This window comes from Artemia franciscana, chromosome 10 (genome assembly GCF_032884065.1).
Source record: "Artemia franciscana chromosome 10, ASM3288406v1, whole genome shotgun sequence".
NCBI lineage: Eukaryota > Metazoa > Arthropoda > Branchiopoda > Anostraca > Artemiidae > Artemia > Artemia franciscana.
In genome coordinates, this window is record NC_088872.1 from 9062278 (window position 1) to 9085321 (window position 23044).

The following is a 23044-nucleotide window of genomic DNA, read 5'->3' on the forward strand; positions in this document are numbered from 1 at the left end:
CACTGCCAGAATTACAAGGGAGTTTTGCTGTTGTATCCACTGCCGGGCTACCGGAAGCCCTAGAAGGATTATCCTGTGGTGGTGAGTCAAAGTTGTTCCATTTGACAAGGCAACATGTGACACTAACAATAAATTTTAATTGTAAAGACACGTCCAAAAAATTAAATAAAAAGACTTATGTCAATGCTCGTCAACCAGGATATACGCATAGGGAGACGGGGGATTATAGCCGCTGCTGCAGGAACAGCATGGTATTTGTGACTTCACCAAATTTTTCTAAGTTTTCTTTAGTTTGACGAGTACTTTTGGTCCACATTTCTTATCGTTGGTACATTTTAACATGGCATTTGTGATTTCACTAAATTTTTCTAAGTTTGTTTTAGTTTGAGAAGTACTTTTGATCCAAAATTTCTTATCGTTAGTGAATTTTAACATGGTATTTGTGATTTCACCAAATTTTTCTAAGCTTTCTTTAGTTTGACGAGTATTTTTGGTTCAAATTCTTATCGTTTGTGCATTTTAACGTGAAGTTTCTCATCTTGTAGCTTTTATCGGAGGTCCCTCTTTTCATGGAAATATCATATTTATTTAAATCGTATATTGTGACGTTTAATTATATTTCTATTCCAGCCCTCTTTTCTTCAAATGCTTCCAAAAATTCACTTAGTTTCTCTGTATTTAACCAAGTAAAATGTTGGTTACCTGCATAGTAAAGACTGTTTAGTGCCCCCCTCCCCCTGTTTTGACATATGTCTTATTCAAATATCTTCATCAATAAATAAATAAGTATCTAGAGTTGAATAAAAACCTCTGATTAATTTTTTCCCCAACTTTACTGTAAAGTTATGTTAGAAAACAACGAATTTGGTTTTGAGAAATAATTATAAATGGTGTTTTGGGGAGTCCTTAATTTCGGTGGAGATTTCTTAAATTTTTTGATTATGATAGAAACTTATTTGATTTTAATATTGAAGTATCGAATTGGAATACAAGAGCTTTTGCTAGAAAGAGGAATATGGCAACTCTGACGTGAAATATCACGTGAAAATATCTTCAGTTTTGCTAAAAAAAAACAAAACAGAAATTGGTTTTTGTGTGATGGTACAATAAAGTGGAGAGAAGACCACCGATACTTGTTTATTATATAAAACACACTTAATAAGTAAAGCTTGGTTAATACTAATGAAAAAAACAAAATATGATGAAAATAGAATACTTTATTAGCAAAATTGTGAAAATTACAACTTGGAAACATGCTCCCAGAAAGCAGTGTTTTGTTTTGGGCAACAACCCCTTATCCTGGAAAAATATATTTGCCTGTTCCTCGGTCCTTGGCAAATCCCAGATCTTAATTTGAACATCCACGGTGAGACATTATATTCTATTACTAGTCAAATTAAACTAACCGGTGTCCTCAAGAATTGCATTAATAATGAACTAGGCCAAGAATTGCGTTAACAATGAACTTTTCTTTGTCTTTGAGACGGTCAGCTGATGCCGAAGCTCCCAATTTGGTAATTCACAAATGACCTTCACAATTTTGCTAATAGAGTATTCTAATTTCATTATATTTTATTGTCACCATTCTTCACTTCTCGAGCGTGTTTTATGTAATATACAATTACCAGACCACCTATGCCTAATACAAATTAAATTAAAAAAAAAAAACGAGTTTTTTCTACTGAAGGTAAGGAGCAACATTAAAGCTTAAAACGGACAGAAATTATTACGTACATGAAGGGCGTTGCCCCCTCCTCAACACCTAACTCTTTACGCTAAAGTTTTTAATGATTTTAAAAAAGCGTCTTATTATTCTAATTACATAAAAAAAACTAGTTTTTTTAACTGAAAGTAAGGAGCGACATTAAAACTTAAAACGAAGAGAAATTACTCCGTATATGAAATGGGTTGTCGCCTCCGCAATCCCTCGCTCTTTACGCTAAAGCTTTTAATTGTTTTAAAAAACAGAATTGTGGCAAAGAGACAAACTTTAGCGTAAAGAGCGAGGGATTGCGGAGGGGACAACCCATTTCGTATAAGGAGTAATTTCTGTTCGTTTTAAGTTTTAATGTCGCTCCTTACTTCCAGTTAAAAAAAATAGTTTTTTTTATGTAATTCCTGAACGTTTTTGAATTAATGCATGTTTGATTTTGGTTCTCCACACATCAATTATTAAAATGAAATTTGTATATTAATTCCTTTTTTGGCTAAATGGCTTTCTCTTAGTTTTTATCAGACGATTTTGAGAGATAAAGAGTGGGGAAAGAGGCATAGTTGCCCTGCAATTTTTCGGTTACATAAAAAGGCAACTATAAATTTTAATTTTTAACGAATATTTTTATTAGTAAAAAATATACGTAACTTAAGAATTAACTTACGTAACAAACTTTTATATTCTTAAATTTTTATTATGTATCTGAGGGGGTTTGTACCCTCGTTAATACCCCGCTCTTTACACTAAATCGTAAGTTTTGTCCCAATTCTTTAAGAAAGACCCCTGAATCAGAAAGGCCGTAGAATAAATAATTGAAATTACTAAAAACACTATAGCATAAAGAGCGAGGTATTTATCTCCTCCTAAATACCTCGCTCTTTATGCTAAAGTATTTTTAGAACCCCCTATATGCGTAATAATCTCTGTTCGTTTTAAGTTTCAATGCTACTCCTTACTTTCAATTGAAAAAACGTTTTCATGTTTATTTTTTCATTGTTTTTTATAGTAATTTTAGAAAATCCTGCGCCCTTTTCATTGAATTTCTGTTCCCCCATGACATATTTCTCCAAGGAAAGGTCCTCGCACATAGCCCCCTCCCCTCAAACCCACAACCCCACCCCCAAAACCAAAAAAATCCCCCTGAAAAGGTCTGTACACTTCCCAATAACCATTATTATATGTAAACACTGGTCGAAGTTTGTAACTTGCAGCCCCTCCCCCAGGGACTGTGGGGGAGTAAGTCATTCCCAAAGACATAGTTATTATGGTTTTTGACTATGCGGAAAAAAATGGCTATCTCAAAATTTTGATCCGTTGACTTTGGAGAAAAAATGAGCGTGGGAGGGGGCCTAGGTGCCCTCCAATTTTTTCGGTCACTTAAAAAGGGCACTAGAACTTTTCATTTCCGTTAGAATGAGCCCTCTTGCGACATTCTAGGACCACTTGGTCGATACGATGACCCCTGGAAAAAAAAAAAAACAAACAAATAAACACGCACCCGTGATTTGTCTTCTGGCAAAAAATACGAAATTCCACATTTTTGTAGATAGGAGCTTGAAATTTTTGCTATAGGGTTCTCTGATACGCCGAATGTGATGGTGTGATTTTCGTTAAGATTCTATGACTTTTAGGGGTTGTTTCCCCCTATTTTCCAAAATAAGGCAAATTTTCTCAGGCTCGTAACTTTTGATGACAAAGATTAAATTTGATGAAACTTATATATTTAAAATCAGCATGAAAATCCGATTCTTTTGATGTATATTTTAGCATCAAAATTCCGTTTTTTAGAGTTTCGTTTACTATTGAGCCGGGTTGCTCCTTACTACAGTTCGTTACCACGAACTGTTTGATTAAACGGCCTTTGTGTTTCACGAGTCATTCTTAAAGAATTGGGACTAAATTCAAACTTTAGCGTAAAAAGTGATGTGTGGAGGAGGGACAACCCCCTTCATATACGTAATAATTTCTGTTTGTTTTAAGTTTTAATGTTGCTCGTTATTTTCAGTTAAAAAAAAAACTTGTTTTGTCTTTAATTTAATTTCTGATTGCATTTTAAAAAACGCCAGGAAATCTAGCCCCACCTCCACGGAGAATTCCCCTCCTCCAAATGGAAATATCATCTAGACAGTTCAATCCCGGTGAAAAGTTACCATGGACAATTACTCTCGACCACTCTGCGCGTAAAATTGAGACTGAAAAGACATATGAAAAGAATTTTGTATAAGAATTCTGGCAAGTTTTCGTAGTGTATAATTTTCCCTGGCAAGTTCACTCCCTGGAAAATTTCCCCGTGGAAAACCCCCCAGCAGAAAATTTGTCCCCCCTCCCGAAAATGTATGCATGCATCCCTATTGTAAAACTATGCGTAAACAATGGGCAAATTTTATAACTTAAAGATCTTTCCCCTGGGGCTGTGGGGGGCATGTTATACCCAAAGGCATAGTTATTGGGACTTTCAACTATGATAAACAAAATGACTATCAACATTTTGATCGGACGATTAGGGAAACAGTGGCGGAGGAGGGCGCCTAGCTGCCCTCCAGTTTTGTCGCATGAAAAGGGCACTAGAACTCTTAATTTCCGTTCGAATGAGCCCTCTCCCGATATTTTAGGACCACTGGGTCGATACAATCATCCCTGGAAAAAATATTTTTGCAGATAGGAACTTGAAACCTATGTATCAGGGTTATCTGATACGCTGATTCTGATGGTGTGGTTTTCATTAATATCACTTGACTTTTAGGGGGTGTTTCCTCTTTTTTTTAAACTATGAAAATTTCCTCAGGCTTGTAACCTGTGGTAGGTAATACTGAACTTAGTGAAATTTATATATTTAAAATCAGCATAAAAAGCCAATTCATGGATATATCTATTTGCATCAAAATTTCGTTTTTAGAGTTTCGGCTACTATTGAGCTGGGTCGCTCCTTAATTACATTTCGTTACCATGAACTGTTTGATTAGTATATTTTAGCCATATTTTTGCTAAAAGTTAATTTAAGATAAAGCCATGAGATTGTCATCTTCACTTTTGAGTGCTTCTTACTCAAACATAGGGTCCAGCAGAACGTCATTGGAGGTTCTGCTTGAAAAAGTGGGCTATGATGAACTATGGGGACAAGTATGATACAACTACAATATTATTTCAGAATTTTTCACTATCTCAATACCAACCATTCACAAAATATAGTTATGTTTTTGTATAGGCGTTGCATATATTTGTTAATAAAATTGTATAAACTGCTATATTTACCGCTGAGGAATTCTGTACTTATTTTGATGCATGCCATCCAATCATATTTCCATTATTGGTTGTTTAAAAATCAAAATTTTTACAGGACTATTGTCTTATTTAACGCTAAATCTGAGCCGATGTTTCAAATTTTTATTTTTGTGCTCAAAAGACATGTCGAGATTTGAACGTTTACATTGAATATGTGGAAATCTCAAGATTAAGAAAAATAATTAGAAATCTACCACAGCTTAAAACCCTGAGAATTTAAATCCCCAATCTATACCTATCAAATACAAAAATAACAAACACGTATTTGCTTATTTTTTAAAAAGTATTTCGAATCATATACTTAGTTTGAAGCACATACCTACATGCGTCTTTATTAGAGTTCATATTTTTCTGACGATTTTGGTCTTAATTCGAATATTTTAGGATGAATAGAAGAGGAAATACTAACCTCGAGCTCAAAACTGACAGGACTCTAGACTGATAGCACTAGCCATTATTAACATTCACCGAAATATTTAGGTAGAGATTGACCGTGTAATAAATAGATATGAAATAAAGAAATAGGGGAGTAGAAATTAAGAAATATACTTTTTCGTTCTTATAAAACTGTGAATTCTGTAATTTACGCAAAATATACAAAACTTTAAAAAGTGGAAAGATCCGCTATGTTGTTATGAAAAGTTAAATTTTGATTAGAAAATTCTTATATTTCGTCAAAGTTGACACTGTTTATTAAAACATTATTTTAAAAAGAAATAATGACTAGATAATGCTTTATTATTTGTACTTAAGACCCTCGTTTTAAATGTCTTCTATGTATTTCTGTCTCTTGTTCTATTTTTCTTGTTACACCACTAAAAGAATAAATATTTAATGTTTAACAGATCTTTTATGAATATAAAAGTTGTATCTTAATCCTCATTTCCTACTCTTCATTACTATCATAATTACTAAGTGATGCCACAAAGTTAGGCGACATGCTAAATGGTTCAACCTGTGTCACAAAGAAACTTATGACCCCAAAAGATGGTTCAAGACCTTTTTTTTTTTTTTTTTTTTTTTACAATAAAAAGCTTAACTCACTCTCTATAGTGGTCGGAAGTGCAAAGGCGAAAAATTATGCAGACAGCATTAAGTATTTTTTTTATAGATGGTGAACAGCTTTTTAGTTTTTCATTGCGGGGTAGTTTTTGTAACGTACTATTTTTTTATCAATATTTTTATAGTATTTAAATTTCAACAATTTTATTAGAACTTTAACCCTCACCAGATTTTAGATTAAATTTATGACCATTTCTACTACCTACCTACGACGCATAATTGTTGAGGTTCCTTTTGAATTGCTGGTATTTCTTTGCTTGCAAGTTTATCGAAGCAACCTATTATGCGCTCCCCGCTAAAGAAAATCCTGGATCCGCCCCTGGGTAGACGACTTTTTGCTATTGAGTAACTTTGGGCATATTTTCTTCATTTTTCAAAAGAGTTGAGCCACCTATGCGGGTAGTCATTTATATCCATGATTAAAGATAAAAAAAAACATGTTTATTCAACTGAAAGTAAGGAGCAAAATTAAAACTTAAAACGAACCGAAAGTATTACGTATATGAGGGGGTTTGCACCCTCATCAACACCTCGCTCCTCACGTTAAAGTTTTTCGGAACTTTAAAAAAAGTTGCTTATTATTCTAATTAAACAACCCTTGTGTTTCAGTAGTTGTTTTTGAAATAACTGGGACTTAAAACTTTAACTTAAAGAGCGAGGTGTTAAGGACGGGGAGACGCCCCTTATATACGTAATAATTTCTGTTCGTTTTAAGTTTTACTGTTGTTCCTTACTTTCAATTGAAATAAACTGTTTTTTTTTTTATTTAATTTCTGACCATTTAAAAAAAAAACGATCGGAATATCTGGTTCTGCTTTCACGGAAAAATCCCCTCCCCACTGAAATATCCTCTGAACAATTCAATCCTGGCGAAAATTTACCCCGGACAATTACATTTAACATCTCCACACGTAAAATTGAACTGGTAAAGAGAAAGCAAGACATATAAAGAAATTTCGTAAAGGAATTCTGTTAAATTTCCCCAGTGAAAAATTTCATATGAAAAGTTTACCCCCTGGAAACTTCCCTCCATGGAAAATTCTTCCTATGCAAAATCCCCCCAGCAGAAATGTTGTCCTCCCCTCCCCACCCTAAATATGTATGCATACTTCCCAACAGATACTATACGGAAACAACGGACAAATTTAATCATTTAAAGACCTTTCCCCAGGGGCTTTGGGGGGGGGGGGTCATGTTATCTCCAAAGACATAGTTATTAAGGCAGGACGGGCTCTCAAGGAATCTTCCTATAACTCCCATGTTAAACATTTGGAGTTTGCCTGACTGTCCTGAATTAGTGATTCCGGCGGTTTTTATTTTAACAGATATAAAAAAAATTTGGTGAGTATTTTGATCTAATTAAATCTTAAAGCCGACAATTATTTTTTTTATAATTCCAAAATAATTATAAAACCTGCTTCGGGTTTACATTCTAAATTGCTATACTTGACACTGTTGTTGTGGGGTATCAAAAAATAGAGCAAAAAATATTCTATTCAACAATCAGAAACTTATTTCTATAATGTATACTTGCTGGCTGTAGTCCCTTCAAATACTTTACATATTTTGTTGTGTGTTCTGAAGTCAAAAATTCCCCTCAAAACACTAGATGTAGCTGTAATTGGAGCGCGTGAGAATAAATTAGACCAAGGGACTAACCCCTCGGATGTTTCTTGAGCGATTCAGTGAAGTATTAGTTAGTTGTAACCGGTTTAAACTGAGTCCGGAGAATAAGTAGCGTTCAGACCATTGTTGCCACTTATGCCGCATTTTGTGGCATTACGCCGTGATTTTGAGAGAAATGCCGCATAAAATTTTGATCATGCCGCACGCCGCGATTATGCCGCGAAATGGCTTTTTATACCGCATTTGTTCCCGTATGTAAAATTTGTCCAACTTTAAGTTTCTGATCTTTTGCAAATGTCTTTGTTGCATAAATGGGGATTTCAAAGTTTCGCGGAAGTCAACTACAGACCTTAATTAATGACCCGTCAGTCGCCAGCTTGTCCTCTGGGAGGCCAGTGTGTTCGAAGGGGGTTGAGTTATTTTTGCGAGTTTGACGAAACTTTGACATTTGAGTTTCTCAGTTCATCTCATGACTTCATGACCTCTGTTAGCTCAGTCCAAGTGTTTTCAGAAGTGTTTAACACTTCTTCATTTCAATCAAACATTAGACAAAAATGGCCGTTGATGTAGATTAATTTTAGAATTATCTTTTTCAATCTTTTTTTTTGTAAGTATATAATTTATATTTTAGTGTTACGAAGGAGTCAAAATAATCGAAGGTCTCTAATAGTGGTTTTACAGAAGGAAACATGCTAGAACAAAAAGATACTTAAAAGACATAACATAGTTTAAAGATAAAAGTATAATTTGCAAACTATATATCTGCTGCAGCATGTCTCCCTGTGTCTGTGGTTATAAACTGTGCTATTCCAGACATTTATGTGCTTTACTCGAAACACTGCATGCTCTGAATAAAACACTACAAATAAATAATATAGCCTATTTGACTGTTCTTTAGCCTACTAAGATTAAAATGAGGACGAAAGTAAAACAGTTCAAAATAGGGATGATACCTTTTTATTGACAGTGAATAGATATAAAATTATTTAACTGGATATTTCGAACACATATATGAACACTGTATGATGATGATGAACACTGTATATGTGTTCGAAATATCCAGTTAAATAATTTTATATCTATTCACTGTCAATAAAAAGGTATCATCCCTATTTTGAACTGTTTTACTTTCGTCATGGAAAGGCAGTGTGGTCTTCGAAGCTATCTAAAATGAGGACGATTGTACATTATAGCTTAAATTTCAGTTTTTAAATTCTAGTTCTATGCTTTTAGCTTTGATAATGCAATTTCTACTATTTGAGCAAAATAGTAAAATTCTAGCTTTGCTATCTTAGAAAGGGGTTTGGTTAGGAGAATGAATAGCCAAGTAAATCCTGGGCAAAAAACTTAGACCTACTCTGGGAAGGTATTTCCAAGCTTCCGTGTTCACCCTCCTCTGATTTCTAAGTCTTCAAAATTTCCCTACTTGACAGGTCTATATCCATTGAAACTTTGAAAAAATAATTGTTGTTAAACAGAAGGAAACGTGGTTGAACAAAAGATCTTTAAAAGACTGCGTTGAATGGGGAATGGCTTTAGAAATTGCTATGATCCAAAATAATTATAAGTAGATATACGTATAATTTGCAAACTGTCTTTCCAACGTATCTCCCTGTGGACATATGCTGTTCTACTCCAGACCTTTGTGTGTTGCTGCTCTGTCTTTTGATAAATTTGGAGCAAACCATATAACTAGCTTTCATAAAAAGTAAATATACCACTTGATGCCTTTTTATATGCTCTTTAGGAATATAATAATCGCTTCTAGTGCAAATTCAGATTTAAGCATTTTTTTAGCTCTTAAAAATGACAAAACAAAAGTATGACAGTTCATATAACTGACTTGCCAAACAAGCAAGCATGCCACTTGATGCCTTTTCTTACGTTCTTTGCAAATATGATAATTGCTTCTACCACATTTTCAAATTTAAGCACTTTTTAAGCTCTAAAAATGACAAATTTTCAATGGAAATACAAGTTATCTCTCATTTCCAACAAAATAGTACTATGTTTTCTCTGTGTTATTTTCAGCAAAATAATACTACATTTTATCAGTGCTAAAACTATTTATAATAACGTTAGGTTAGGTTAAAATGTACTTGAATCTGAATTTGTGGTAGAAGTTATTAGTGTATTTGTAAAGAGCATAAAAAAGGCATCAAGTGGTAACTTATTGATGGTTGGATCAAAATGCTGAACATGCTCAGAACAAAACACTACGAAAAATAATATAGCCTGTTTGTCACTTCTATAGCCTACCTAGATTAGAATGAGGATACAAGTACATTATAGCATAAATTTCAGTTTTAATTTCTTGTTCTGTGCTTTTAGTTTTGATATTGTAATTCCTGTCATTTGAGCAAAATGGTAAAATTTTAGAGTTGCTACTTGTTGCTATCTTGGAAAGGGATTAGGTTAGAAAAAAGAAACTGTCAGTAGTCTTGCAAATCCTGGTAAAAAAAAATATACTCTGGGAAGGTATTGCCAAGCTTTTATGTTCACCCTCCTCTGATTTCTAAGGCTTCAACATTTGCCTATTTGATAGGTCCTATACCTATTGAAACTTTGGAAAAACAACATTTTACCTTAATTTTCAGTTAACAGTTTCTTTTTCTCTGGTTTTAGTTCTGAAAATGCAATTCCCTGTTGTTTGAGTTACATTTTAAGCCATATCTGTGATTTATTTCTAAATTTAGGAAATGTTTTTGTGGATCTTTAAAACCTCATAAATTGGTATTGAGCAAAGTTGTGAAGCTGAAAATAGTTTTGTTGTACTTCATTTAAGCAAAAAATCTATTTTGTAAGGTTTCTCTTTTATATAACAAAGATTTTAAAGGTCATCAAAGGTCAGAGCCCTCTAGAGGGAGGAGTGATGGTAGGTACATCAAAATACCTTTCTGGTACATGCTTTTAGTCTGTAGACCCGTCCCTTAAAGTTACATTTTATTACCCTAGGCTTTTCCAAGATAGCAAACAGTAGATAGACTAGCATTTTACCAAGCAAAATTTCAGGTCACATCAATTGTTCAGAAATCAGACCAGATTTAATTAGAAATATTCTCTTCCCCAGTTCAAATATCTGGGGGGAGTCGAGGGATGGTTAATTCAGAAAAAATAGAAAAATTGAGGTATTTTTAACTTACAAAGGGGTGAATGGCTTGTAATGAAATTTGATATTTAGAAGGATCTTATTTTAAACTTCAGAGCTCTTATTTTAAGTCCTGAATAGATCTGGTGATATTGGGGGGAATTGGAGAGAGAAACCAGTGGAAAATGCCTAGAGTGAGTGGAAAGATCAGGATGAAACGTGATGGGATGAATAAGCACAAGTCCTAGATACATGATTGAAATAACCAGACTGGGTCTGCTCTCTTTCGAGGAGTTGGGGGGTTCAGTGCTTTGGCAAGTTTGGTGCTTCTGAACGTGCCTGGGCAATGAAAAAACAAGACCAAAGGTTCTATGTGATCCCAAAAATTCAGTATTTAATCCAGACATTGGGTTTTGTATTCGCTAGATCCAGTCTTCGCCAAACTCCTTGAACATTTTTACTCTTAAAGATCTAGAAACAGATTAAGGCCAAATGGCTAATCCTCTGAGAAAACCAAGATCAGATTTGGATTCAGTAAGTGTGTTTACCTCTATAAGTCATATTTATTTTGACGATACCGATCGAAACGATCCTGCCTTCTGCCATTTTCCAGTTTCGCCGAAATTCCGGAGCTACTTGTCTGGCGAAAAATTGAAGCTCAGAAACAAATTTAGCGTATCTCCTTGAGTCCTTACCCCTATTTCCACCATCTAGTCAACTTCAAATAAAAAATATACGTATAACAAATTATCCGGTTTCAGCCGGATTCTGGACGAAATATATGTCCGGCTAAAAAACGATTGTCATATACGGTTTCAGCATGCCCTCTTACCCCGAAATCGAGCATCTTATCAACTTCAAATAAAACTTTTACTTTTAACTAACTTTCCGGTTTTGGCCAGATTCCCGGCGAAGGATTTATCCGGAAAGAACAAAGGGTTCTCAGCAGGCTGGCGGTGGAAGAAATTAAACTAATCCAGGTTCGTTTCTTTCACCAGCGAGTCAATCCATGAAAGAAAGGACATAATAGCTAAATATTTCTCTTGTTTATAAACCAAACGTGTTACAACATAATGGCAGAAGTGATAGATATCGATCAGGAATATGAGGACGGTGATAAAGACTCAGACGATAGTGAACCCTCCAACAAAAAACCGAGGATCACAAAGAAAAGGGCAGACCAAAGATACAAGACTGAGTAGGAAAGAGAATCTGACTTTAATGAATGGCTACGAAAAGGAAAGGTGCAGACCGGTCAAAACAGTGGATTTAGCTCACTGTGTTTACTGCAAAAAGGATTTCGTTTGTAAAAAATGGAAACACGACGCAAAAAGGCACAAACAGACCAAAGATCACGAAGAAAATAAGAAAGCATGGATAACTTCGTCTTCTAAGACCATGCCATTGAGTCTTTATTTTTCTGGTGATTCAAAAATCGAAAGAGTGGCCACTGTTGAAGCGAAGCTAGTGACATTTCTCGTTGAGCAAGATCTACCCTATTCGCTTTCTGAAGACTTGCTGAAACTTGTGAAAAGTATGCCAGGCCCAGATCTTCTAGGCCAGGCCACTCTTGGTAGAACTAAAGCAACTAATATAGCTCGACAAGCGTTGGCCCCTCATTTTCATGAAAAGCTTCTTGAAAGCCTGGAAACGAATCTTTTCTCCGTAGTAATTGACGAGACCACAGATTCCTGTGTAGCCAAACAACTTGCTGTTTTTGTCAGCTTTTGTGACGAAGCAATGAATGTGCAGGTAGATTTGCTCGCTCTTGTCGAATGCAGCGACGGATCAGCGTCTGGTCTATTCAACCCGCTAGTGAAGGTGATGGATGATGTCAAGAAGGCAGGTGTTCCTCTACAAAACTGGGTCGGATTCTGCTCTGACACAACGAATGCTATGATGGGGATAAACCACTCAGTCAAAACACTTGTTGAAGGGAAATATCCCTGGGTTACAGTTGTGAAATGTAGCTGCCATCTGTGTGCCCTAGTTGCAAGTCCTGCTTGCAAAAAACTGTCCAAGAGCCTCGAAGATCTATGTCGAACTGTGTGCAATCACTTCAGGCACAGTGCAAAACGCCAAAATGCATATAGGAAGGAATTTCAAGTCTTTAGTCAAGTGGAACAGCACAGATTCCTTGCTTTGGCTCCAACACGCTGGTGGTCGTTTCAAAACTGTGCACGACGTATTCTCGAACAGTGGGATACTCTTACGTTGTACTGGGACTCGTTGGTACTTGATGATCCCTCGCATGTTAATGATCATGTAAGAATGACACTAAACAACCCATACTGTTGGGAGAGCTGAATGAGTTCAACAGCATCTTCCAGTCTGAAAAACCCCTATTTCACCTCATGAAAACCCAGGGGGAAAAACTTCTTCGGACATTAGCCATGAACTTTATGAAGCCTTCATATGTTAGAACAGTCAACCCTTTTGACATCAATCCGCATGACGAAGTGAACTATCTTCCCGACGAAAATGTCTATATCGGCTACAAAGGGTACGATTTCCTTGTGGGGCTTGAAACGATAGAAGTTACCAGTGGCCGTTTTGTAGCGGAAAGTCTCCGAATTCGTCGCTCCGCGAGGGATTTCTACGTTGAAGCTGTTCAACAAATTCTTGACCGTTTTCCATTCTCTGAAAAGATCTACGACCTGGTACACTTGCTTACCCGTAGCTCTAGTTATGAACTGAAAGTTCCCAGTCTTCGTCAGTTCTTCGATTACTACGATTCTGCGCTTTGGAATAAAGCAAAGCTAGATCAGGAATGGCGGTCTATACCGAGTGTAGCTCTACCTAGTACTGTCGATCTCCCTGACGTAGATGACATGGGCATTGTCGTTTACTGGCGCCACATCTTGCAAACGAAGTCACCAAATGGTAGTCGGATGTTCCCAAATGTCGGGAAAATGGTTCAGTACTTTTTTTCACTCCCTTTCTCAAACGTTATTGCCGAGCGTCTCTTCAGTTTGCTCAAGGAAGTGAAAACTGATAAGCGAAACCGACTGAGTGCAGTGACTCTTTCGGCAACACTGAAAACCAAGTGTGGCCTTAAGCGCAATTCTTCAAGAGGGCTTGACTCGGGCAAGTCAGTGCTAGATCTAGAACCCGGACTAGTCAAGCGTGTACTCAAAGTGAAGGCTAGTGCCTCTTCTCGTGACTATAACGTTTTGAACCAAAGCATTGTGTATGGTCCGGCCAAAGATAATGTTTGTGACACACGTGAACAGTCCGATTCCGATTAATCTTGTCTCTTTGGCTTGTATTATTTATCTGAAATTAATCTTGTCTGTTTGTCTTGTATTATTTATCTGAATGTTCCTTCTTGAAGCTTTTGATATTGATTTTCATTAAACATTAATCGAAAAAGGTTGAGTTACGAGAATCTAGTTACCCATCAATTATTCTATTGGATAGGCTTGAAGGCCCAAGGGAAAATCACTTTTAATTTCTTCACTATTCACTTCACATTTATACGGTTTTCCCACCGTGGACTTTCCCTGCTGTGGTACCTCTGCACTTTTACTTCTGTTGCGTGCTTGACGAAAACGATGAACGACAAATGTGTGTTCACGGACTGAGCTGACCATGCTTACCTTTGACCGCTGAAAAGAAGGATAGACAGCACGTGTTTTCTCAAATTTATGACAGATCTTCACCACACTTCACTTGACACTGAATCAACATTCATATTAAAGCGAGATTTTTCACCCATTCTCTCTCAAAAATACAAAACACAGCTTTTCCGAGAATTTCGGGCATGCCGCGGTTTTTACCGCATTTTGGTTCAAGGATGCCGCGGAAATGCCGCTTTTTGACGAGGCCGGTGCCGCGGAGCGGTGCCGGTCGAGTGGCAACACTGGTTCAGACACCAAACTGCCAGCTAATAAATATATATATATAAAATTATATTGTATAAATAATTACAAGAAGAATTGCTAAGGATAACCTGCGCCTAATCGTAATTTCGAGTGACAAACCTCTTAAGTTCAACCTTCTCATGTTTAGTTGAAGGGACGAAGAAAACTGATAACTTTGTCTTTGACCGAGTTGCCGCCCCTGAAAAAGAATTGACATGGGAGTAAAATGCTTGGACTTCCGCTAGACCTTCAGCTTTTTAGCTATGCTGAACGAAATAACCATCTCAAAATTGGAAAAAAGTGACGCGGGAGTGGGCCTAGTTGTCCTCCAATTTTTGTGGCCCCTCAAAAAGGTCACTAAAACTTTTTATTTCTGTTAAGGGTTATTTCTGTTGCCGGGGCGCTCCTTACCTACAGTTCATTGCCACGAACAAAAAATTGGATGGAACATTTTGGACACTAATTAAATGAATCTCCTTGTATCTCAGATTTATCACCCTGCCATTTAATCTCTTTCTCTTATTAAAAAAAAACAAAAAAAACTCGAGGAAGCCAATGACTCAAGAATGTCAGTTGCGAGGATGGACTTATTGACTCAATTGGCTATTGAAACAACCCACTTCTTTTTACAACGACGGAAGGAAGCTACTGATCCACTCAGAAAAAAATGGTTTCTAAAGCAAGAGACTATGTAAATAAACAATATTTACTTTGTTGTGTTTTTAATAAAATAAAAAAAAACATCATTTATGAAAAACTTAAGATGGGTTCAGAGGCAAGAGACATTTTACTTTTGATGCCCTTGGTGCTTTAATTTTGTTCTGGTTTGGCTAATACAAATGAAGTAAAATATTTTTCTACGGTAGATAAGATTGGTTAAGTTTATCCTAAGACAATTCTTGGTACTGAGGATTATTTTTAAGATGACATAAAGAAAAAGAAAGACTCCTAATATTAATCATCATCAGAAAGCATTGGTGCAAATAATGGTCCAAAAATATTTAAGCATTTCTTTTAAAGATATTTTATAATATCAATCTTTTCTCCGCTTAATTAGACACTGCGTACTAATCAAAATCCAATTTGGATATTGAAAATTATTTATCAATAGTTACATCAAAAGAGGCGGCCATAGAAAGATCATAACCTCATATTTCAACCTGAAAAAAAGTTTTTTTCAAATTTTTTTTTTATTAAATAGACCTTCAACATCTTGAACGAGAAGTTAAGGCAGTAGATTAACTTGGATGCTATTGTCTTCTGTGTTCATTGTTGCTTGAAACAAACGAATTATACATATGCCAATGTTGAGTCCCTAATAGAGGTACTTACTAATTCTTTAAGAAATTGTTGAAGCTTCAAACATTAAGACTAGTATCAAAACTATTCAAAAAGTTATTCGTCCTGATGGTGTCACTTTGTCATTACAATTTCTTGAGCTGTGTCCTGCTCGGCTGATAATTAACGACAAAAGCGTGTGTTAGGTCAAATGCTTTTTTTGGTGTCGTCTTTACCGAGAGGACAGGAGGAGGAATTTCTTTTTAATATCGTTTACACAGATATTGATTGAGAAATGCGTGGAATTATGCTCGTCAGTTCCTTAATTTTTGTAAAGCTTAAAATCGAAGTGAGTGAAGTTTCTCCTTTCAGTGCCACTCATTATTGCTTGTTGAGTTAGTGTGTTTTCTGAAGTCGTGTGTCTTCTGACTCGGGTGGGGATTTCAACCTTTCGAGTAAGGACCATGAAGTTTAGTGGACATCAAATTTGAGATGGAGTGCAACTGTAAGCCTTGTCTGGGTTGACAACGTTATAAGGTTCAGTACGCTGAACCATTGTACACACCCGACTGAACTTTTGAGGATCATTTTTTAGGGTCCCATAATGTATGCACTTATTTGAGTCGTAGGAAGTGTTTTCGGTATAGTCTCTATGGATGGTTTTTATTTAGTTTGTGATAAAACCATGCTTAGAAGCTCTGGGGACTGTGGTCCATGGTGATCTTTGAGCTAAATAAAGCCAAGAAATTGACATGGCTTTTTAGCCGTTATGGGCTGTGGTGGATTTGAGCTGTTAGTAGAAGTTCACCAATTTTCGTCAAATATTTGTTTATTTTCTTTTAATTCTATTTGATTCTAAATCACTGAGACGTGATGAAACAATAAAGCTTTAAAAGTGTTATTGTTCACTTTATAAGGGTGTTCGGTCTTAGCCAGAATTTATGAGAGATAATAGCTATTGTCCTAGTTCTGCCTTTCGGGGCCAGGACCAATTTGACCGGGGCCAGGGTGGAGGAGAGAGATACGTAAATCCTGTTAACTTGGATATCTGCCAAAAGTGATGGTCAGCTCTCAAACAAAGTAAGTAAATAACAGCTAACGTCCTAGTCACGCCTTTTTGAGTCTATGACCGATTAAACCCATGTGGAAGAGGAGTAAGGGGAGTTTGATTCTTGCCATTAGCACATTTACGAGAAAGGGACATCGTACTCTAAACAAATTTAGTGGAAGTAAGAGTTTGACCTACAATTTTGCCTTTTCAAGTTTTGCACCCGATCTTATTTGGGAGTGGGAGAGGTGACCAAAAAATCTTGTGTCCTCAGTTTAATTGCTAGGTGGTATGATCCGCTGTGCAAAAAGTGGGGAGTAGCAATGCTACTTGGCAGTTTTCATGGACAAGTGAAATTTGTTGACGAAGTTTGTCTGAAAATACTATTTTTACATGTGAAAATACTTTTTGCTCAAAGAAAAGCTGTCAAAACCACAAGTTGTGCTGCTAAAGTGTGGGAAACCTTTAGATTTCTCTGGAGTTCTGCCACTGGCAACTTTGGAACTTTTTCCATACCTGGGCATGGCGGTTCAGTTCGACCTGGTAAATATGGTAAGCTATGGTAAATAAGCTATATCGACCTGGTAAGCTATGGTTGCGCGTGTCTCTCTTGACCAGACATATGTGAAGAAAGATTTACATTCTTGTCATTTGCCTCCATCACAAGAGCTCCTTTATTGGATCTCAGTTAAATTTGGTTGGGATTAGGTACTAAGGTTTTACGAATATATGTGCTTTTAGGGTGTTCGAGTCCAATCTAATAGCTTGTAGAGCCTTTTCCTCTAAAAGTTAAGTTCCAATTGGATTCTTGGGTATTGTATCATTTTTTGATTTATTTCACCTTTATGCACCGGTTGTTTCACTGATGGTCCAATAACTTTTGATAATCGTCAAAGAATGTCACATAGCTGACAAATGAAGTTTGTTTTATGCAAAATTCCTAAAAATTTATAAAAAAAAATATTTATTTAAATAACATTTTAAATAAATAATAAAAAAAAATTGTATAAAAAAATTTATAAAAGTTAAGTTGCAAATGGATTCTTGGGTATTTTATCATTTTTTGATTGATTCCACCTTTATGCACCGGTTGTTTCACTGATGGTCCAATAACTTTTGATAATCGTCAAAGAATGTCACATAGCTGACAAATGAAGTTTGTTTTATGCAAAATTCCTAAAAATTTATAAAAAAAATATTTATTTAAATAATATTTTAAATAAATAATTAAAAAAAATTTTATAAAGAAATTTATAAAAGTTAAGTTGCAAATGGATTCTTGGGTATTTTATCATTTTTTGATTGATTTCACCTTTATGCACCGGTTGTTTCACTGATGGTCCAATAACTTTTGATAATCGTCAAAGAATGTCACATAGCTGACAAATGAAGTTTGTTTTATGCAAAATTCCTAAAAATTTATAAAAAAAAAATATTTATTTAAATAACATTTTAAATAAATAATAAAAAAAAATTGTATAAAAAATTTTATAAAAGTTAAGTTGCAAATGGATTCTTGGGTATTTTATCATTTTTTGATTGATTCCACCTTTATGCACCGTTTGTTTCACTGATGGTCCAATAACTTTTGATAATCGTCAAAGAATGTCACATAGCTGACAAATGAAGTTTGTTTTATGCAAAATTCCTAAAAATTTATAAAAAAAAATATTTATTTAAATAACATTTTAAATAAATAATAAAAAAAAATTGTATAAAAAAATTTATAAAAGTTAAGTTGCAAATGGATTCTTGGGTATTTTATCATTTTTTGATTGATTCCACCTTTATGCACCGGTTGTTTCACTGATGGTCCAATAACTTTTGATAATCGTCAAAGAATGTCACATAGCTGACAAATGAAGTTTGTTTTATGCAAAATTCCTAAAAATTTATAAAAAAAAATATTTATTTAAATAACATTTTAAATAAATAATAAAAAAAAAATTGTATAAAAAAATTTATAAAAGTTAAGTTGCAAATGGATTCTTGGGTATTTTATCATTTTTTGATTGATTCCACCTTTATGCACCGGTTGTTTCACTGATGGTCCAATAACTTTTGATAATCGTCAAAGAATGTCACATAGCTGACAAATGAAGTTTGTTTTATGCAAAATTCCTAAAAATTTATAAAAAAAAATATTTATTTAAATAACATTTTAAATAAATAATAAAAAAAAAATTGTATAAAAAAATTTATAAAAGTTAAGTTGCAAATGGATTCTTGGGTATTTTATCATTTTTTGATTGATTCCACCTTTATGCACCGGTTGTTTCACTGATGGTCCAATAACTTTTGATAATCGTCAAAGAATGTCACATAGCTGACAAATGAAGTTTGTTTTATGCAAAATTCCTAAGAATTTATAAAAAAAATATTTATTTAAATAATATTTTAAATAAATAATTAAAAAAAAAATTTATAAAGAAATTTATAAAAGTTAAGTTGCAAATGGATTCTTGGGTATTTTATCATTTTTTGATTGATTCCACCTTTATGCACCGGTTGTTTCACTGATGGTCCAATAACTTTTGATAATCGTCAAAGAATTTCACATAGCTGACAAATGAAGTTTGTTTTATGCAAAATTCCTAAAAATTTATAAAAAAAATATTTATTTAAATAATATTTTAAATAAATAATTAAAAAAAATTTTTATAAAGAAATTTATAAAAGTTAAGTTGCAAATGGATTCTTGGGTATTTTATCATTTTTTGATTGATTTCACCTTTATGCACCGGTTGTTTCACTGATGGTCCAATAACTTTTGATAATCGTCAAAGAATTTCACATAGCTGACAAATGAAGTTTGTTTTATGCAAAATTCCTAAAAATTTATAAAAAAAAATATTTATTTAAATAATATTTTAAATAAATAATAAAAAAATAAATTTATAAAAAAAATTTATAAAAGTTAAGTTCCAAATGGATTCTTGGGTATTGTATCATTTTTTGATTGATTTCACCTTTATGCACCGGTTGTTTCACTGATGGTCCAATAACTTTTGATAATCGTCAAAGAATTTCACATAGCTGACAAATGAAGTTTGTTTTATGCAAAATTCCTAAAAATTTATAAAAAAAATATTTATTTAAATAATATTTTAAATAAATAATAATAAAAAAAAATTATAAAAAAAATTTATAAAAGTTAAGTTCCAAATGAATTCTTGGGTATTTTATCATTTTTTGATTGATTTCACCTTTATGCACCGGTTCTTTCACTAATGGTCCAATAACTTTTGATAATCGTCGAAGAATGTCACATAGCTGACAAATGAAGTTTGTTTTATGCAAAATTCCTAAAAATTTGTAAAAAAAATTGTATTCACTATCCATTTTAACCGTTGCTTCAAACACATAACACTTAATTCTAAAGTATTCTAATCCCACGGCAAATGGCAAATACACGGAAAAAGTAAGTTGTCGAAGATGTTGCTCTTGTTGCTGCAGCACTTCATGGAGCCTTGTCATATAAGGTTTAATTACTAATTATGTTTGTTAGAAACTTGTTAATATATTAATTAGATTGCAAATTCCCACCTTTGACTGCAAATTTCACTTGGATTGGAACTTAATACTCTAAACATTTAATTTCTAGTTTTTCCTTGAGTCTATTAAAAAGCAAAACCTCATTGTTATCAATTTATTGACTTAAGTTGCGATTTCTCTGATTTGCAAATATTTTGACAATGTTGACAAGTAAATATGGAAGGTAAGTAGGGGTCCAAAGTTTTAGTCAATATAGACACAGTCATTTTTTACAGTATTGATAGCTTGGTATGGAAAATAAGTAGGGCTTTCAAATGATGTACATGTGTGAAAACCCACTGCTTCTGTGCCCTCAGTCTAAATTACTTAACGCATTTGACCTTTTCGATTCCTGCTTTTTATCTGTCCATGAAGAAGAAAATATTCCTTTTTTTTTCTTCATGGACAGATTTAGATAGATTTGTTTTTCTTATAACAATACAATTCTAACACTACAATCTACTGATCCCCACAAATCCTCCATGGCCTCTAAGAGGATTGATCGGATGGATTCTTGCAATTTGTCGGTAAGATAATCCCAAGGCTTCGGGGGAGGAATATTTATTTCTATAAGAATGGAATATTTAGAAAATACTTAATTTTCAAATATAAAATAATTAATGTGTTGATTTAAGGTTTTTATGGCACTTGGTATTAACCAAGTGACATATAGCAATCGCAAATTCTGTCGGTCTGTCCGTCGGTCTGTTGGTCCCGGGTTTGCTACTTTAGGCACTTCCAGGTAAGCTAGGACGATGGAATTTGGCAAGCGTATCAGGGACCGGACCAGATTAAATTAGAAATAGTCGTTTTCCCGATTTGACCATCTGGAGGGTGTGGGGGGCCGGTTCATTCGGAAAAATTGAAAAAATGAAGTATTTTTAACTTATGAGCGGGTGATGGGATCTTAATGAAATTTGATGTTTGGAATGATATTGTGTCTCAGAGCTCTTATTTTAAATCCCGACCGGATCTGATGACATTGGGGGAGTTGGAGGGAGGAAACCTAAAATCTTGGAAAACACTTAGAGTGGAGGGATCGGGATGAAACTTGATAGAAAAAATATGCACAAGTTCCGTATACATAATTGACATAATTGGAACGGATCTGCTTTCTTTGGGGTAGCTAGGGGGGGGGGGTAATTCTGAAAAATTAGAAAAAATGAGGTATTTTTAACTTACGAACGAGTAATCGGACCTCAATGAAATTTGATGTTTAGAAGGATATCGTGTCTTAGAGCTCTTATTTTAAATCCCGACCGGATCTGGTGATATTGGGGGGATTTGGGAGGGGGAACCTAAAAGTTGGAAAACACTTAGAGTGGAGGGATCGGGATAAAACTTGATGGGAAAGATAAGCACAAGTCCTAAATACATGATTGACATAACCCTAACGGATCCGCTCTCTTTGGGGTAGTTGGGGGAGGGGTTAATTCTGAAAAATTAGAAAAAATGAGGTGTTTTTAACTTACGAACGGGTGATTAGATCTCAATGAAATTTGATATTTAGAAGGATATCGTGTCTCAAAGCTCTTATTTTAAATCCTGACCGGATCTGGTGACATCGGGGGAAGTTTGGGGTGGGGGAATCTAAAATCATGGAAAACGCTTAGATTGGAGGGATCGTAATGAAACCTGTTGGGAAAAATAAGCAGAAGTCTTACATACGTGATTTAAATAATTGGAACGGATCCGCTCTATTTGGGAGGGGGGGGGCTAATTTTGAAAAATAAGAAAAAATGACGTATTTTTAACTTACGAAGGACTGATCGGATCTTCATGAAACTTCATATTTAGAAGATCCTCGTAACTCAGATCTCTTATTTTAAATCTCAACCTGATCAAGCGTAATTGGGGGGGGGGGGGGGGCAGTTGAGGGGACCGAAAATCTTAGAAAATACTTAAAGCGGTGAGATCAGGATGAAACTGGATGGGAAGAATACAAACCTGTCTAAGATACGTGACTGACATAACCGGACCAGATTTGTTCTCTTTGGTGGTATTGGGGGGGGGGTAATTTTGAAAATTGAGGTATTTGTAACTTACGAAAGGGTGACCAGATCTTAATGAAATTTGATATTTAGAAGGATCTCGTGCTTTAAAGTTCTAATTTTAAATTCCGACCATATCCTGTGACATTGGGGGGAGTTAGAGGGGGAAACCGGAATTCTTGGGAAACGTGAAAATTGGGTATTTTTATCTTATGAATAGATGATCGGATCTTAATGAAATTTGATTTTTAGAAGGAATCTATGTCTCAGAGCTCTTATTTCAAATCCCGACCAGATATTTTGACACTGGGGGAGTTGGAGGGGGAAATCTTGGAAAAACACTTGGAGTGGAGGAATCGGGATGAAGCTTAGTGGATAGAATAAACAAATGTCCTTGATACGTGATTGACAGAATCGTACTGGATTCGCTCTCTTTGGAGGAGTTGGGGGGGGGGGTTCAGTGATTTGGCGAGTTTGGTGCTTCCAGACGTGTTAGGACGATGAAAATTGGTAGGCGTGTCAGGGAACTGCACAATTTGACTTGATAAAGTCGTATTC

At 34.9% G+C, this 23044-nt stretch overlaps 1 long non-coding RNA gene across 1 annotated transcript in view; it reads left to right on the top strand.

Moving 5' to 3' along the window:
• LOC136032382 (uncharacterized) overlaps nt 1-23044 on the top strand; it is a 30289-nt gene continuing 7245 nt past the window's right edge. Inside the window, exon 1 of the long non-coding RNA XR_010618713.1 lies at nt 1-81. This is a non-coding gene — a long non-coding RNA (uncharacterized LOC136032382). The remainder of the gene's footprint in view (nt 82-23044) is intronic.